Source organism: Orbicella faveolata, unplaced genomic scaffold (genome assembly GCF_042242905.1).
Source record: "Orbicella faveolata isolate gen_17 unplaced genomic scaffold, um_ofav_v1 contig_46, whole genome shotgun sequence".
In the NCBI taxonomy this organism is placed as follows: Eukaryota; Metazoa; Cnidaria; class Anthozoa; order Scleractinia; family Merulinidae; genus Orbicella; species Orbicella faveolata.
Window position 1 is genome coordinate 30470501 of NW_028301576.1, and position 12251 is coordinate 30482751.

At 37.3% G+C, this 12251-nt stretch overlaps 2 long non-coding RNA genes across 2 annotated transcripts; one reads left to right on the top strand and one right to left on the bottom strand.

Annotated features, from left to right (window-relative positions):
- The first annotated feature begins 6568 nt into the window (after nucleotides 1–6568).
- Nucleotides 6569–7736, top strand: LOC149099639 (uncharacterized). Its single transcript, XR_016203531.1, has 2 exons — nucleotides 6569–7061; nucleotides 7517–7736. It is a non-coding gene; the product is annotated as an uncharacterized LOC149099639 (long non-coding RNA).
- A 1615-nt stretch (nucleotides 7737–9351) lies between these two features.
- On the bottom strand, nucleotides 9352–11009 carry LOC149099640 (uncharacterized). The gene is made up of 2 exons (XR_016203533.1): nucleotides 10516–11009; nucleotides 9352–9570 (listed from the first exon to the last, which is right to left on the bottom strand). It is a non-coding gene; the product is annotated as an uncharacterized LOC149099640 (long non-coding RNA).
- Nucleotides 11010–12251: the final 1242 nt, after the last annotated feature.

A 12251-nucleotide genomic window follows, 5' to 3' on the forward strand; every position in this document is an offset into this window, starting at 1 on the left:
ACGTGAGGCAAATACGAAGAAAAGAAATTCCCTGAAGGTGAATGCAACGTTCTATTCACGGCACCTTTTAAGCGTGAAGTTGACTTATTTTGTTGAGATGGTTGATACCAGTTGATTATAACTGTTTGCGACGAGTTCTCAGGTTAACGCAGTTATGAAAAAGTAAGTCAATTTGTAAGCATGCACCTTTCCGAAAGTTTCCGAATCTTCGTGAGAAACGTGTCAGGTGACCAGGAAACGCTACGATAAAGAAATTGAAAGTCCCTAAAGTTCGGTGTTAAATAATCATGACGTAACAGCTTTGTCTTCCGAGAGGAGCCTTCTACATGCAATAGGCAGCTGGGGTCACGTGACCAAATTTTTCCTAGAAAATTTTTATATTATGGGCTATAACTTGAAGAATGCCAGAAATGGAAAGAGCGCATCGAAAATACCAAAATGGCCAAGTTTGAGGTCCCTGGCATTAAAGAGTAAGTTTATACGACCGTTTGAATTTTAGGAAAATTTAGAGGATTTGTATGGAAAATGTTGCTGGAGAGCAAGATCTTGCTCTCCTACAACTTTTTGCTTACAAATATTCTTATTCTTTTAAAAATTCAGATTGTCATAAAATCCCACTCTTTAATGAGGGGGCCTGAAACTTGGCCATTTTGATATTTTCGACATGCTTTTTCCATTTCTGGCATTCGTTAAGTTAAAGCCCATAATTTTATGAAAAATAGGTCACGTGATGGCTTAGCTGCAAAGGGCCTATAACGAGTTTCAGCCATGTTCAGTCTTGGTTAATTTGTTGAAGGGAAAGACTTACCATAAAAGATTGCAAATTCAAACAAATCATCACTAATTGCACAGTTCACAAAAGCAAAGATGAAAGTACAGTCTTTCATTAAGCGGACAGTAGCTTAGCTGTCAAACTTTGTTTCTCGTATTTACCGGCAAGAAATAAGGTATCCGCTTAATTAATGCAAATAACAGATGCATTTATTGACCGGATTGCTTATTTCATTTGTTTTAAACTTGTTTAAAGTGGCCATCAGTATCACCCCTAAGGTGGTTCCTTTTAAGGTCTACGTGCAACTTTATGTATATATTATTAAACGAGCGAGAGGTGGGTATCGGGGAGAAATTAGTGGATTTCGTTTTGCAATTAGAAATGAGATCAATACAATTAAGGAAAAATGATGCTACCTCCTTGAGGCTTTTGTCAAAACAGTTAAAGATAAAAAGGCCAAGCTGTCTCTTTGTCAGCTTCGTTCTCTTTTGTCTCGTAAATGCTTTTTCATGTCCCTTATAGCCCTGATCAAATGGCACGCGATAGTTAATAATAGTCGATGATCGTTGTACGAACTATAATGCACTTTACCCTATGTTACTTCTGATTGGACGACAAAGTGGCGCGACTTTTTAAGCCAATCAGTTGCTTTCTGGCGCACAGGTGAAAACCGCTCTATCTAACCAGATCCTACAGTGATATATATTACATAGACCAGTAGTCCGTAACCACTTGTGATAACTAGCACGCAAGTTCAACCGATAACGGGACGTTTTAATCATTTGTGTTTCAACATGAATTTGATATATTTAGTTTTTGTAGCTGTTGATTTGGCCGGAGCGTTCTTCAACATACGAATGTTGCGGACCTGCTTCAAAGACAAAACGAAGAACTCACTTCTTCAAGGAAGCAGAATGTTAGCGATTTGGCAAGTGGCTTGTCAAGCGACAATTCTTGTTATGGATGTTGTAGAATCGTGGAATGGATTTGATGTTCAAGCCAGAAAATCGTGCAATGTCTTCAGAGTATTGTCGATTATTATGATGCTTATTCAGTCCTGCAACATAACTGCGATTATGATAATCTATTTTGATTATTACATGGCATATCAAAACCGAGAATTATTGTCTTCGAAAGTTAAGATAGCAGTTGCAGTATCTTTGGGAATCATTGGCTCCATAATGATATGGTGGTACAGTTGCGGGTATCAACAGATTCTTTCTCTGAAGGCCGTTAGAGTGATGTGTGTTGCTTCTGTAGCGTTTGTAGTCTTCGTACTTGGCACGGCTTTGAGGGATAATATTCATGACCTTCCGGAGGACATGACAACAGAAGCTTCGACGAAAACATCTCCTTTGCTGTGGACCGTTCTTAAAGAAGACAAGACACCGGTTTCTTTCATAGCTTTGTTGTTAATAAGTTTTGTAGTGATTTTGACCGACGTAGCCCGTTTATCTCTCTATTTTAAGGAGATTCTTTGGTTGTTGATCATTAGATTTGCAGTTGGAATCATTCTCCCATCAATTTTTTGTGACATAATCAATTCAAGTTATGAAGAAAGAAATAAGCGAAACGTTGAAGCGAGGAACACACATTTGGAATTGAAGAACACGCATCATAACTTGGGTTTACTCATCTGAGAAAAACGGAGAAACAAGCGTCCACTTTTCTTTCTAGACTGGTTTGTCTTTGACGCTTTCACTATTGCTCGTGCGCCAGCTTGCAGTGAAACCAGCCTTTAGAGACTTTTCACTGACAACAACCGTAGTGAGTGCCATTTCTTTTGTCTCCTCGTCATGCAGGTTGTTATTAAGTTCTACATAATAATTAAGCTTACAGCGAATGGTACATTAAAATTGATAGCTAGGCATGGAAAACAATATACGAAAAACCGCCACGTCATAATTGTGCTGATGCGTGATATATAACAACAGGCGTAGAATAAATTAACTTGTTAAGTTGGGAGAATACGTTCATACATACGTTTATTTTACGTCCCCTTGGGGCTTTTCAGTGAAATATGTTACAAGATAAAAATGGAGTAAAATAAAAAAACAGTATAATTAATTCTATGTGAACACATTTTGACAAAAACGCCAATTTATTTTGGGAATTCGTCTCTCCGAACGTTCCTTCCCCCATGTTATTTTCGTTTCTACGTTAAAAGAAGAAACGGTAACCAGCGGGTGTTTTGAAATAAACAAATTTAGAATAATCCAGACAGTCGGTTTTCTTTTCTCAAGATGAACATTTTTACTTTATTGATAGAAAGATCAGTTCTATGGTAGTGACTATCTGCACGATCGATTAGCTACACTTTACTCAGACTGCCATTCGTTGGACATGTAGAAGTGAATCTACTAATGGGGGTAGTTTAACGTGGACTGTGGTCTTGTGAATGGGGCACTGTTTTCTAGTTTCTTCGAAGCTGTAGATGACCTAATAAATTTTTAGGTTTATTATTGTAACAGTCCCTGGAAAAATATTTAACTTCTTCCGATTAAAAGCCTCTATTGTAGAGCTTGTTTTGTGTTTTGATTTCCCTAGAGTATGATCCAACAGCTAATGTAATAACTGAGTTCAACAGGGGGATAATTAAGAAATGGTGAGTTACCAGTAGTGAGTTACCAGTAGTGAGTTAACGCCTGTGAGTTGCAAGATCATTTGATCTTGAATTTTCAGCATTTCGCCTGCAAAATCTTGAATTTTCAACTTTTTGCCAGCAAGACCTTGAATTTTCAACTTTTTGCCTGTAAGATTTTGAATTTTCAACATTTTGCCAGCAAGGTCTTAAATTTTCAACTTTTTGATTAAAATGGGTGGACAGACCTTCGCTACCCTAGCCTGCTGTGTGGCTATTGTGTTTTTCAAAAACTTTTAAGTTTTGCCTCTATATGCATGCCTTTTAGCGAATTACCTTCTCTAAAAGAGATCAAGGGTGGCTCCTGGAATATCTCTCTGAGTAATGGCTTGTTTTCTATCAAATGCCATTTGTCCGTGATTATATATGCTTTTCAAATTTGGTAAAACAGTTAATGGTTTGAAGCCAGAAGTATCAGTAGCTCGTCTTGTGTGATTGTCCAGGTGAGGGTAGTTCTGAAAAGAACTGTTGATGGTGACTGACCTGAGCAGAGGTCATCTTCAGAGTCAAGTGAATGGTTTTAGTCCAATATTTTGAGTGTGGTCCGTTGAAAGAGATGGGTCAGTTAAGCCGTGATGGTATTAGCTGAAAGACGGATGGAAGAAGAAGAAGAAGAAGAAGAAGAAGAAGAAGAAGAAGAAGAAGAAGAAGAAGAAGAAGAAGAAGAAGAAGAAGAAGACGGAAGAAGAAGAAGAAGATGCCGTCATTAAACCTTTTCCATGTGAGTGGTTTCTTTGTGTTTTGTTTCAAGACAGCTTGTTATTGACAGCTATTATTGAAACTAGAAGGAACCAAAGGTTAGGAAATGCGGGCTGGACGATTGCAAAATGAGGCACACCACAGAATTTTTACCCTACAGGTGTATAACACTTCCATCACACACTTGTTAAGAATTGTTATTACCACGCTGAGGACTGGGCCTAAGAACTAATGTTGAAAATCTGGAAGGGATCACATTTTTCAGATGAGTGAAATATATCTGTAAAGATCGAGTTGAACTAAGAGAACAATTGACACATAATGAACACAACATGATTTAATCAATAAAACAAATCAAATGGTATAAAAACAATGGGAATGCTATAAATGTAAACATTCTGACAGGTTTCTATAACGTATATGGATAATCAATCGACCTTATCACGCTTTTTGTCGCCATTTTGTTTAGTATGTCAAAAGGTCGCAATCTTGAATCTGGTGAGCAGATGGAGTTCTCAGTTCGAGGAGTTTAAGTTCAATGCGAACGACGCGAACTCGTCTCTCATTCCAAATCGTAGTAAAATCCCGGCACGTGCGCCGCTGTGATAATCTTTTGACAGCCATCACGTGAACACATTGTCGCTTACACGTGTTGACCTTTCAAAGATCACCTACACCCAGGGAACTCTGGGTAATTTTGGAAGAAGAATTCTCGCCACAAATTTTGAACAGACTCCCAGATTGGGGTCGCGGGCTCTGCTTGAGCCCGCAATAAAAGTATTGGCAGAAGCAACAGAAAAAAGTTGAACAGTACGAAACTAAAACACCTAAAAGACCTAAACGCCTCATCTCATTTTGAGAAGCAAATGATCCAGGGGCAGATTTAAAGGGGGGTGGATTGGGTGGCTAGTCACCTCCTCTTTAGAGCAGCACAAAATAGAATAAAAAATTGAAAATAATGTTATGAATAAAGGCAAAAACTCTGGTTTCCATGATTTCTACTTTGTGGCATTGCTAGTTTTTCCTGCATAACAATTTTCAATCAGGTTCCAATTCTCAAATTGCCACATTTTGGGGGCATGCCCTATTGATTATGGAACTCCTCGATACCAGCCCCTCCCCCTTGAAAAATCCTTTATCCGCCCCCGGGATAATTAAAAGGGAGTGATTATCAAGGATGTTATTGTACCTGACACTAACTTGGATTAACTATATCAGCACTCGGTCATTGATTAGAATTTGCCAAAATCACATCTAGTCATAAGCTTAGAGTTATCTCCATGAAATGAGTCACTCGGCGTTATTTGATATTTTTATGGCTTTTATTTTACCAATTTACCTTCATATATCAATCCTTTACCCACCTGCAAAATGTTGCATTTTCAAGATCTTGCCGCATGTGACTCACCATATGATAACTCACTGCTGCTGTAACTCACGAACGATAACCCACGGAATTGGTGGTCCCGTAAAAACTAAGTACCTATGCATCTTGACTAAGCTTGTTTAACCACATCCAGTTAAAAAAGGCATTGCGATGTGAAATTTTGATTAAAAATCCAGTGTATAAGGCAAAACACATCAAAATCAGCGATAGACGGGGTATAAAGACTTCGTTAAAACAGTTTAGTTATAACAGTAATAATGAAATAAATGACGAGGTAAGAAATTGCGCGTAGTCATATGCGGCTTATAAATTTAATTTTATATTCGCCTGTGAGTTTAGGCTTTCCACAGTTTAGCAGTTGAAGTGATGAAATTTGTATAAGACTTAAACGAAAGTTTAAAAGTTGCATGAGGTTGACGATAGGCGCATGGGAATGTCACTAATATACACTGAAGCAGGCGTATAAATGGATTTGTACATAAGGATGACACCTTGTTCCAAACGATGGTGTTCTTAAGGGCCCATTAACTGATCTTTTCGAGCCGTTGCCAAGGAAAATTTATTCTCATATAACCTCATCATTTTTACTTAGTTCAGAGTTATTCATATGTTTTAACCTTTTCATGGTCAGTAACACTAGTAATGATGTCATCAGGCCACGCCCGTGGTCATGTGGCTAATACAGAAAAAATGCAAAGGCTCCTAGGCAAATCACTTTATCGGGACTTTTTTTCATTGATTTAATATTTTAATTTAAATCCTCATTACGCTATGCATAGATTTTGTTTCATTTCTAAAAGGTCAGATTTTGAGAGAATTTCTAAATATTGAAAACTTCGCAATTTTCTGAACAAAGCATGATTTCGAAAAAGGAATGCATAGCTATGTTTCCAACGTTGACTTTAATCAAAATTCGTCGAAAAGGGCTGGAAAAGGGCTGGAAATGAAAAACCGCGTTTCCTTTAGCATTTAAAGAAACCGGAAGTGCGCCCGATATATATTGGAAGTTACCCTATCAGCGCGTGCGCAATTTACACTACCAGCACACTTCGGTAAGATCAAACAAAGCCACACGGAGTTAGTTTTCTCTTTCTATTGTTCTTGTTTTTCTGTCTTTCTCTTATTTTGTCTTTGCTTGTACTTTTTTTTACTTTACATTTTGTGAAACACAAAGAAAAACCTCTAAAATGTAAGCGAATTTGCAAGTTAATGAGTTGTTTTTATTTTCCGCGCTCAGGCTGACGTAAGTTACCGGAAGTGAAATTTCACCTCCTTAGCAACGCGCGCGAGCGCGCGCATGAATCTGTTAATGGGCCCTTAACGGTGTGTAATCTTTATTTAAGGACGGTGCCTACTTTTGTTAGTCCGCACACGTTCTGCGCATCACGCAAGGCAAACACCGCGGCAAAACGTATGCGCATGCGTCAACTTCAGCATTTCCGGTTTGCCCGTGTTGTTCGGTGGTTCAGATTAATTTTGCTGTTCGCCTCGCGGTGTTTAAGCTTGTTGTTGTGAATCAGCAGCCACAGATAAAAGAAGAAAGGACCACAAATACAAAAAAGGTATGTAGACAATAACTTGTTGCAATTACTGGTCCTGGAAATGTTCGTTGGACCCTTTAGGAAATGCTCCGCAGTGGCCGTCATTACTGATTAGTAAGCCTTTTGTCAGTTCGTGTTGTACATACATACATTTATTTGATTAGTAGGTTTTAAAAGTATGCAACTGTACAGCTGATGTGGACCTACTACTACTAAGTCTGGATAAGGAAAACAGAAATTTACAATGCAATCGTCATAATACTAAAAATAGTGTACAATAATGGTTAAAAAGAGGGATCAAATAATTTAAAAATGTCTAAAGTTAGGGTTCTTCTTATTTATGCCTGTTTTTTTTTTTCAACTTGTTGAGCCGATCATGAGAAGCTCACTTAAAACTCAGGCTACATGTAATAGTCAAGCACCTGCATGAAAATACAAATTTTCGGTTTGGAAATAAATTTCAATTTTACTTTCAGAATTTCATGATTACAACAGCAGCAAGATTGTCTTCTTTGGTGAGCCATTCTAAATAAAATGCCAGAGAACTTTGAGGTACCATTGGATTTTCATTCAGGATGGATAGGTCAAAGGAGTCTTCAAGTTGTACAGTACCAGTAATAAGAGGCAGAACACCATTACAGAACTGTGTAGTAACTCAATCATTTGAAACAATAAATTTATTAAAATTTAAAATCATTTCAGTGACTTATATGATTTTCTATGTTACAATAACATGTTTCCTTTATGTGCCACTGTTTTGCTAGCCTATCCATATGTACACAAAAAGACTGTTCAACTAACCGGACAAGTTTTTAATTCACAGTATTTTAAAGTTATGGCTTTCAGATTTTAAACTACCGTACTTTAAACTCACTTGAAGTACATTTGAAATCTGAAGGTTTACAAACATTGGCTGCTCCCTGAGGAGCCTGCTTTTTTGACCATCCACATCCCTTCGGCTTGTGCTGAAACCTCAAATTCTTCCAGAATTGATAACATCTCAGAATGCCCCATGTTGCTGGATAAATAATCCCTCTTCTCTTTGAAGTGTATTTGTTTTCTGAGATCTATAAAAAGAATGGCATTGTTGCAAGTTAGTTCACTGGAACTACTTTTATGTCCTTACCTTTCAAGGGGTTAAATGTGAAGAAAGGTAAAACATCCAGTAATTTTACTTCATTATATAACAGAACTGACATTTATATTGGGGTAAAGCTGTGTCTGCTGTTCTCGTTAAGAAACATGCAATAATTAATTAAACAGACTTTTTAAACTGAGTGGCCTTATGGTCTTCCAAGGAGACCTGTATTTTAAATACAGATAAGAATAAAACAGGGCAAAGTACGTGAAATGTGCTATTGTGCACAACAAAACAAGAGTTCTTTTTTCCTCAAATAGACGGTGTTCTTCACTCAATCTTGGATCTTCCCAGAGAATAGACTGCAAAATGACATTGAAAAGACCAGTTGCAGTTTTGTCAGCAAACTCTTTCATCTGTCCAGGAGCATACAGTGGCACAGCATCACTGCTTTCATAATGATGTTACAATGATATTTAAAATTTTCCGATCAGCTGGTCAAATGAATTTTCTGAAATTAATAGAAAAAGTAAATATCTATTTTACTTATTTAAATAAATTATTGAAATAATTTTATTTATTAAATTTAAATATTTGATTCTCTGCTTGTGTCAATCACTGTCATGTGTTGGTCTTAACACATCCTCTTACTTATTGGATTGCACAAATGCAATACCTTTATCAGAAATATAATCTTGAAATGGTGTCTGTTACCCTTACCGGTCACCTAAACAACATGTTATTTTGACTGTTACCTAAGTCACTAGTCAATATTCAAACAAAAGTAATTATCAGTTTTCCAAATCATTGAAAGGATGAGACTTGAATAGTTTGTGGCAACTCTGACGCAGCATTTTTTTCTTGGCCAAGAGACTCCTCTAAGATAACTCTTCCAAATCATTGCCATAATAATTGAGAAGTCCTCTAAATCCTTCTCATTAGTGCTTATGACTTCAACTGAATGATAAAATTTATGATATTGTCATTGACCATGTGCAATACATGTAAATAATGATAATCTGTTTGAATGAGTTTTGGTCAGATGGTGTTATTATAGTGTCCCATGGATTATCATGATGTCAAACAATTATCCTTCAAAATACTTGTATCTTGTATGTCTTGTATCTTTACATTTCAGGTAAGTGATACTAACCTGATAGTTGAGTTAAGTCATGGATTGCTGTTGTCATCTTGTTACAAACTGCTTTATCCATTGTAAATTCACAATAGCAATTTATTTTTACCACCCCAAATGATGTTTGTATTTGTATTTCTGCCATGGACGTTTGCTGGCTTTTTGGGTACTGCAGGTCTTTTCCACAAGTCTCTTCTAGAAATTTAAGTCTTTAGAACAGCAATTGGAAATGGTTCTGAACTATTTGGAGGCGTTCACTACTGCTATGTTGCTGCTTTAAGTTCTTGTGTAGTCCTAAAATTGGTAAATTGCAAGATCTAAATAAAAAATTTAAAAAAAAAAAAAAGAAATAAACATATTAGTGATGAGTTTGTTTGTATCCAGATACTGAAAATGGATGTCCAAAAAGCATATCCCCCCACTAATGAAAAATGGAGTAGGTAAATTTTTAGTGAAATTTTTCATGAAGTGGGTGCTCATAGGGTTCCTGGACACCCTTCTAACTGAATCCTCGGTGTGGAGACAACATTGCAGTACTACTGAATTTCAATAAGTATATGTGAAAATGACATTAATTTTAGACGATATTATTGGTGCAATTTTATGGGTTTGGTCTTAGGAAAAATAGGTTTGTCAAGTGGCATAAAGTTCTTGTTTTGTTGTCTTTAAAATTATTATTTTTCTTTAAATTCGTTTGGCAATTAATTTTTCAAAATAATATTTCCCAGCTTCTGTGCTACCTTTTTCTTTACACAATATACCAATTTTAGACTGAACTGCCTGAGGTGGCTTTTTGCTACCTGCACCCCAACAATTAATTTTAGTGAAGCAATTGACCGTACTGTACTGTAGTCAAGAAGAGTAAAATAAAAATGTGAGGTACATTAAATGCAAATAACACTCCAACATCAGTACTGCGAGATAATTTTATAGGTACCTTTTGAAGTTTGTCATCTGAGGTCTGTTTATTTCCATCTTAGTGAAGAACCATACATGCGTAAGACTTGGATCATTTAACACGAAATATAATTAAATTTATAATGAATTTTTTTTGGTATCATGTCTATTTTGCCCCAAATTTTACAAAATTTGATACAAACAACTTGTTTATTGTTGCAACAAAAATCTTTGAAAGAGTATGCTTTCCTTTTCCTTAATTTCATTTAATTTGCTGGTAAGGAGATTCCGAAAATCCTTGCAGCAATCCAAGGCAGTGCGAACCTGCGTGTCAATTATAATTAACCGATGTCTAATTAACTGACCTGCCAGTAGTTCGTAACACCGGCGGCTTCTAGTCAGGATGCGAGGTAAACCTTGTTTCTTCGTCCACTCTGGTACAGTATTTGTAGCACCACCTTGCACCTGGCTTATACCCATGACATGTTGCTCCTATGGCATCCAGGACTGCAAAAAGTCTCGCAGGAATCCGCTGTTTCCTAACGCCTCGCGAATGGTTTTCTCTAGGAACCAAACATCTGTTGTTGCTCGTCCGTATTTCGTCCCAGTGAACACGGCAAACTGTTGAGCCCACTTGAGTTCGGCAGCTCTGGTTAAATCTTCAGACAGAAAATATTTTTTGCCGGCACATTTACGGCTGCTTTTGTTGGCTTTCCCACATTTTTCTGCGAAGGAACCGCATAACCAAACCAACGCAACAAGGAGAACTACGTAAAAAAAAAAATGCTCTTGTCGAGCACGAACGCGTCCGAAATTCTCTCATATTTTGTTGTTGGTGCAAACACCAAACCCCAGGGTGCAAGCGCTTGAAACTTAAATGAAAAATAAACTTTTCAACGAGACAAACCTTTCCCCTACTTTCTTTTGCTATCTCTTACTTTTTGTTTTCAAACTTCGCGGTACGAGATTTTATCTCGTTTACATTGGATTTTAATACGTAATCGGAAATGCGTAATTTACCGGAAGCTCAAATTTGTACTCATGCGCAGTGCGTTTTACCGCGGTGTTCGCAAGGCATGGTTTAAGCGCCACGCGCGCGCTGGGTTGACATGACGCAATTAACTACGCTGCCAAGTACACGACTAAATTGAAAGCAAAATTTTCCTACTGTGACCAAATCAAGTTTAATGAACCTGTACTTAACCAGGAACACCAGAACAGCAGCATATCGCTAACCGCTAACCGGTAACGTCTTCCAGCTGAGAAAGTAGCTGTTATCTGTCGAAAATTACTCTGAAATCCAACTGTAAACTTGTACCTGCAGATGGCGTAGTGCGCGCGCAAAACAAGTGCGAGATACGCAAATGTTTTACTTACTGGGGAGGTGACAGGAAAAATTGTAACGGGCACCGTAAAAAGTTTCAAAAAGGATCAATAACTTTAAAAAACGGGTGGTTACCCCTATATTTTATGTCATGAAATAAAAGTGGCAAACCTATTCAGCACGTGATTAGTTTCGGGTTGTGAGCAAAAGATATTTAGACCGTATTTTAGCTGAAACAGAGGAAGGCTGAGAGAGACGCAAAAAGTGCTGTTGCAACGATTTTGTTATTAAAAACATACCAAAAATGATTTTTTATGTTACCATTTACCATGTAGTTTTCAGATCTTTATAACTGCGTTTGCTTTTCTGTATGATTAGGCTAATTCTAAAGAAAGCTGTGACGAAATATCCTCTCCTTCCATTCTCAGAAAAATGCTGATGTCAGCATTTTCGTTGAGATTCAAGGCTAATTATCTCGAGAAAATGCGTGGCTACCCCCTTTTTTCTTTGTGGATTCCAATAGCCCTTGCAAAGATCTACTTTTTCCGCCTGGCCCTAACCTGGCGCAAAAACCTTTGTACTTAGTAGGTCCCGTCCTTAATGACGACAGACATGTTTTGGGTTTCTTAACGCCTAAACATTTTTCCGAAGCACCATCCCTTCCAAAACGAAAAACCAAACAATTTTGAGGCATATACGAACCTCCGATAATTCTCTCTCTATAATAATCCCTTCCCAAAACAAGCCAGCCAAAGATATCAACCCAGGGCTTATTAT